General features: G+C 39.8%; 1 pseudogene; it reads left to right on the top strand.

Moving 5' to 3' along the window:
* Nucleotides 1-4,875: 4,875 nt before the first annotated feature.
* On the top strand, nt 4,876-6,153 carry LOC129038891 (proliferation-associated protein 2G4-like; annotated as a pseudogene).
* The last annotated feature ends 801 nt before the right edge of the window (nt 6,154-6,954 follow it).

The following is a 6,954-nucleotide window of genomic DNA, read 5'->3' as shown; positions in this document are numbered from 1 at the left end:
ATGAAATTATTTGCCCTTTTGACTGCATTAACATTTGCACTGCTGGTTCAAAAGTAATGGCAGTAACAGCACAGCGCCTTAGCTTCAATCAAGGCAGAGGCAGCTAACTGCACTCTCCATTGCTCTACACTGGTGTTTAAAAATAAGCCAGTTTTGCTTCAGAATGCCCTTGATGAAGCAATAATGATTGTTAATTTTATTAAATGTAGACTTCTGGGCATGGTCTCTTTAATATTCTGTGTGAGGCAGTGGGAAGTATGAAGAACACATAAAGCACTCCTGCCACAATCAAAGCATAGGGCTGTTTAGAGGAAAAGCACTTGTGTGATCTTTGGAATTGAGAGCTGAACTAGCTGCTTTTTCTCATGGAAATTGCTTAATACCTGTGAAGGCACGAAATGCTATTCAGCCTCACTTTGAGTTACTCCAATGGAATGTGAATGAAGGACAGAAAACTAAGAAAAGGAACTCCACAATTAGACATACTTATTGAATTCATTAGCTAGATGCATGTTTTCATGTAGTTGCTTTGCAGGATATAAGAACATTTTAGTAACTTTCTAGATAAATTATATGTCTTAAATTTTGTGGATGAAATGTATTTATATATTTAGGGCCAGAAGAAAGTTATTTTAATAAATATTAAGAATTTCAGAAACTTTATCCTGTGATGGATAAAATAAAGACCACTCTGCCAGAGAAGCTGGCCTCCATATTTTCTCTACATTATATTAATATTCAAACTATGCTCAGATATTAAATATGTTTAGCTTTCCATACAAACATTGTCTGGTCATTTCATAATAAAATTAAGAATTAACATGTTCATATATCTGTCAATAGTTTTTCTTCACCATGTTGCCATCAATCCAGGCACATGAAGCTCTTCCTGAACTTCCTGGTTATAGAAGCGTATGCTGCTTTGAGAGTAGACAGAGGGCACGGGCAAACCACCCCCACAGGGGGCTGCCCATGGGGAGACCGAAAATGGGTGTTGGCGCTCTGTTAGAGTTTTGCCTTGTGTCTTTGTAGTCTTGAACCTCCAGGTCATAAAGCAAATGATCCTCCCTGTTATCTGGATTCTCAGTCTTCATGGTTCTAAGTTTTCAGATATATGAAAATAGCTCAATAAGTGATTTGGCTCTCATTTACAATAATTCTAAGTCCATCACTTTATAAATGGAAACTTGAGATTCTGGAGGCATCAGGGACTTCCCCAAGCTTACCCAGTAAGGCACAGCCCAAGCAGAAACCAGAATTTACATATTTAGAGCAAATAATTACAACAACCAGATACCACCCCTTTATCCACCATCTTGGGAAAGCAAGTATTCCTATCCTTATAATACTCAACTTTTGAGGAAAAAATTACATATGTATGCACTATATGTATACTATATATAGTATACAAATATATTTTTTAACTGGGGAAGGCCCCAATTTAAAAGCTTGAAGTGCTTATCAATCTTATAAAAGGAACAACTCTGTTTACCCATATGCAAATACTATAAGATAGCAAGTTCGGCCAGAGGCCTGTATGTGATGACTAATCATAACTTCAGAACAAACCCCCTCCCTAACTCTCTAAGGAAACCTACTCCGTGGTTTTACATAAGCTGAAATCCATTTTCATGCTCCAGTTTCTCTCATGTCTTTGAAATAACAGAAGGAAAAGAACCCAGTATATATAAGTAGTTTGAGAGCTGAGAAAGATAGCATATGGCAGTGGAAATGTAAGTGTTGCTTTGATTTTGGAAAGAGAAGTGAGAAGGAGTATTCTTGAGTCAAAGCTCAATTCCACCTGAATGAGATGATTTATTTTTATGCCACAGAATGAACTTTGTGTGGGTACAGATTCATGGCAAATATACAAACAACTGCACAGATCTCATTAGAGGTTTAGAGAAACACCACTTTCCCATGACAGAAATGATTATAGATGCAATCATAATAGTATTTTTATTTAATGCAAGTGGGATTTTTTTCACTCCTAAAAGCACAAAGCATTTATTAAAATGAATTAACTTATTTCCAATGAACTTTACAGCATAAAAAGATAGATAAATGACAAGTTAGCTCAAAATGACAGTCTTAAAATATAAATGGAATAGAGCTCTAAGTTTATCATTTTGATTTAAAACAATCAAATAAAATAAAGAGAATCAGTGCCTTCCAGTACCTCTTTAGAACGCGCACCCCCTTAGAGTTGTGAGCCCTTAAAAAGGACAGGAATTGCTCACTCAGGGAGCTTGGCTCTTGAGACAGGAGTCTTGCCGATGCCCCCGGCTGAATAAACCCCTTCCTTCTTTAAAAAAAAAAAAAAAAAAAAAAAGAAGTTTTCTATTCTGCCATCTAATTTTTGTAAAATGTTATAAAGTAAAATTTAAAAGCCGCTCTCTGAGGCTGCTCCGGCACTCCCCAATAAGCTGTCCAGATTCTTGATTAAAAACATTCTTTCCATCCTGGCTTTCAAGAGAAAGAGATACCATCATCAACACATGTGTGTTTTACAAAATCTCTTGTTCAGTCTTGACCCATTTTAGTGTTTTAAAATTGTGCATATGAACTTTTACTATCACATGAATAACCCACACCTGAATGGGCTGGAAAAAATCACTATTTTACTTTTATTGCTACCCTAAAGGAGATCTGTCTGCTTACTGCAACCCATAGAAGGAGCACTCAACTCCAGCAGATAAAATTATTATGCCAATATTGTGCACTAGGGTCCAGCAAATGTGTCTGTGCCTGAAAGTGTGGCATTAATACTATTTTTACCCATGGCATCATGGTATACGCAAGTATAAGAATCCATCATAACTTGATCATGAGAATAATCTGCAGATTATCAGGCCTTACCTATCTGTGGATACGAATTAAGTCACCTTAACATTAATAGTCAGTATTCAGTAAAGGACCTGTTCTTGTTTCTGCCTACAAAGAATCTCAGCTATCTCCCCTACAAAGTTACCCCAATTCATCAGGTATTTCCAGGAAACACTAAGGAGGATTCTGATGTGCTTCCTTAAAGTTAGGCTTTGCTCCATAGCCACAACATGGAATCTACAATATCTGCTTTACTTTCTCATTGCTATCTACTGCCTATAAAGCCATGGGGAAAAATTCACCATTGCTACTACTGACTGTGGCCCTCAGAACAATGCAGAGCCCTTTCCAAAGATGCTTCCAATGGCACAGTCTTCAAGATCCACAGCAGTGTGCCTTCTATCTGTTTTGTTCTCCACCCTGCATTCAGCATTGACCACAACGCTTGACAGAGAGCAAACATTCAATACTCAATGAATAAAACCGATTTTCAAAATTAGATGCTTTTTCTAAATCACCAAAATTCTTAAATGAAGTTATTTTGTCCTTCTCCAAAAGTTATGTGACACACTGGGAATTTATTTTCCATTAGAGTAAGAAAGACCATAGTTCACTAACCCTGGGTAAATGCAGTGATGCACTAAATCATTTTTAACAAAGCACCAGCATGATCATTTGGTGGGGTGTGCTCACTGCATTCCCTCATGCTCTATTGCACAAATATACATATGTTCCTAAGCTTCTCTATGTGACCTTGGAATCTTTCACCTCCTTGGGTCATTTGCGCTTTTACCAACCTTCACATTTGATTAGCTAATTTGTAGCTTTGCTACAAGTTTATTTATCAGATTTTGCATTCTCAAGGAAGTTTTTGTGACCTTTTATGCCCTTCCATTGTGCTCCCGTAACACTCTCTATTTGGCAATATCTTAGCACTCACCACATGGTGGCCCTACCAGTCTCCTGTCCTGTATCCTCCTCCAGACTCTAGACAGTAGACTATGTTCTTTGAAGGCAGTGAATGCTTTCTAATTCGCCATTGTATCCCCAGCATTTCAAATGAAGCTTGGCAGCTCCTTAGTGTTCCATGAATATTGAGAATGACCTATAATGAATCATATAGTAAATACTTCTTAGATATTTTAAACATCTATAAGGCACTTAACAAAGTCAAAGATGATTAATTTAATTAGTCATAAGTAACCATATTGTTTGGGCCCTGTTCAATTAGAAAGCTGCTTGCTATTACCTCTGGCTGGTCAATCTGAAGTGAATTACACTCTTGAACCAGTTTGTTAATACCTATTTAACTGCTATTTTAGCTCATTTTACATCCCAGCTATTTCTTCTTGTGTCCGATATAATTCATCTGAAGAAGCTTCATTCTACTCAGTCACTATTGCTTTCATGTCATTCATTCTTTAAACATTTATTTATTGATTAGATATTATGTGCCACCAGATACTCAAAGTACTAGTAATACAACACTCAACTCCAAGATGGTCAAAGTCTTTATTTTCTTGGTAGTTACATTCATGTTGATGAAGGTAGACAGTAAGCAAATAGCCAATATATCAAGAATACAATAAGAATATGAAAGTGCCAAGGTGAAAATATATTAAGGTGCTATGTTAGTGAAACACCAAGGGACTTCAGTTTAGTTAATCAAAAAGTTTTCACCGAAGTTTGAGTTGAGACCTGAATGGCAAGAAGGAGTCAAGAATGAGAAGGAAGCTCTAGGGAAACAGCTTTCTAGCTGAGGAAATAACTAATGCAAACACCCTAAGTTAGGACCCTGCTTGGCATGTTCATAGAAAAAGAATGTCTTTCTTCCCTCAATTCTCAAAATTTTAATATGTGGTATGCATGTCTCTTTCATTTAAATATCTGTGGATGACGCTCGCCTGCCTGCTCGCTCCCTTGCTAGCTCGCGCTTTCGCTGGCCCTCTCCTCGAGGATCCAGGGGGCTCTGACCACAGCCTGCGGCAAGGAAGGGAGACAGAGGTGGCGGCTCAGGGGAAACGAGGCGGCAGTGGTGGTGGTAGGAAGATGTAGGGTGAGGACGAGCAGCAGAAGCAAACTATCGCTGAAGACCTGGTTGTGACCAAGTATAAGATGGGGGGCGACATTGCCAACCAGGTACTTAGGTCCTTGGTGGAAGCATCTAGCTCAGGTGTATTGGTACTGAGCCTGTGTGAGAAAAGTGATGCCATGATTATGGAAGAAACAGGGAAAATCTTCAAGAAAGAAAAGGAAATGAAGAAAGGCATTGCTTTGCCCACCAGTATTTCAGTAAATAACTGTGTATGTCACTTCTCCCCTTTGAAGAGTGGCCAGGATTATATTCTCAAGGAAGGTGACATGGTAAAAATTGACCTTGGGGTCCTTGTGCATGGCTTCTTCGCTAATGTAGCTCATACTTTTGTGGTTGATGTAGCTCAGGGGACCCAAGTAACAGGGAGGAAAGCAGATGTTATTAAGGCAGCTCACCTTTGTGCTGAAGCTGCCCTATGCCTGGTCAAACCTGGAAATCAGAACACACAAGTGACAGAAGCCTGGAACAAATTTGGCCAGTAATTTAACTACATGCCAATAGAAGGTATGCTGTCACACCAGTTGAAGCAGCATGTCATCGATGGAGAAAAAACCATTATCCAGAATCCCACAGACCAGCAGAAGAAGGACCACGAAAAAGCTGAATTTGAGGTATATGAAGTATATGCTGTGGATGTTCTCATCAGCTCAGGAGAGGGCAAGGCCAAGGATGCAGGACAGAGAACCACTATTTACAAATGAGACCCCCCTAAAGCGCATGGACTGAAAATGAAAACTTCACATGCCTTCTTCAGTGGATGGAAAGGCGTTTCGATGCCATGCTGTTTACTTTAAGAGCATTTGAAGATGAGAAGAAGGCTCGGATAGGTGTGGTGGAGTGCGCCAAACATGAACTGCTGCAACCATTTAATGTTCTCCATGAGAAGGAGGGTGAATTTTTTGCCCAGTTTGAATTTACAGTTCTGCTTATGCCCAATGGCCCCATGCGGATAACCAGTAGTCCCCTCAAGCCTGATCTCTACAAGTCTGAGATGGAGGTCCAGGATGCAGAGCTAAAGGCCCTCCTCGAGTTCTGCAAGTCGAAAAACCCAGAAAAAAAAAAAAAAAAAAAAGAAGGCCTCCAAGACTGCAGAAAATGCCACCAGTGGGGAAATATTAGAAGAAAATGAAGCTGGGGACTGAGGTGGGTCCCATCTCCCAGGCTTGCTGCTCCTGCCTCATCCTCTTCCCACCACACCCCAGACTCTGTGAAGTGCAGTTCTTCTTCTCCACCTAGGACATCCAGCAGAGTGGGGGTCTCCCTGCCTCCACCCCAGTTCCCCAACCCACTCCTTTCCAACAGCAACCGGCTCCAACTGACTCTGGTCTTGGGAGGCAAGGCTTCCTGGCCACGGAAGACTACTCTAAATGAAAAAAAGAAATTAAATAATAAAATCAGGAGTCAAAATTCATCGTCTTCAAGCCCCTCTTTCTAGCCTTTTCTACTACTCTCTGCTTGGTCAAGGTTTGTGACCCTACTACAGAACCAGGCTAAATTAGCCACCACCACTGAAAACTCAGTCAAATTTTTTTATACCATTCTGATGTTAGCATTTTTTCATCTGTTTGGGGCTTTTTCCTCTTTTTTCCATTCTCCCCAAGTATTTTATGGGGCTTCAAAATTAGGAGGATTATTTTTCAGATTGTTTTTATTCAGTGTGGCCAATTCCTCATCTGATTCAGGCTGTCCAGCCAGGCCCCTCCCATTTTAGGAGCTGGAGCCTTCATTTATGAAGTGATTCTTACCTATGAAATGGATCCAAATTTGTCAGTCTTTTTTCTTCCATTTTCACAAAACTGTAAAGAAATAATCCATCTCAACCTTACCCTTTTCTCTGGAGTCAGTGGGGTCTTCCCTCACTCCATTTTACAGAAAACTGAGCTGGAAGCTCAACTGGTTTTGTTCCCTGTTTGAAATATTGTGATCTCCTTCCCTTGAAAGAAAAACCAAGAACCAGAGCAGTAGACTGTCTGAAGATACAGCACCCGGCTTTCTGAAGCTATGGACTTGGATTAAATTTCTAGGGGTTTGTA

Source organism: Pongo pygmaeus, chromosome 5 (genome assembly GCF_028885625.2).
Source record: "Pongo pygmaeus isolate AG05252 chromosome 5, NHGRI_mPonPyg2-v2.0_pri, whole genome shotgun sequence".
NCBI classification, from domain to species: Eukaryota; Metazoa; Chordata; class Mammalia; order Primates; family Hominidae; genus Pongo; species Pongo pygmaeus.
The sequence above is the reverse complement of the archived record's forward strand: the minus strand, read 5'-3'. Positions and strand labels throughout refer to the sequence as shown.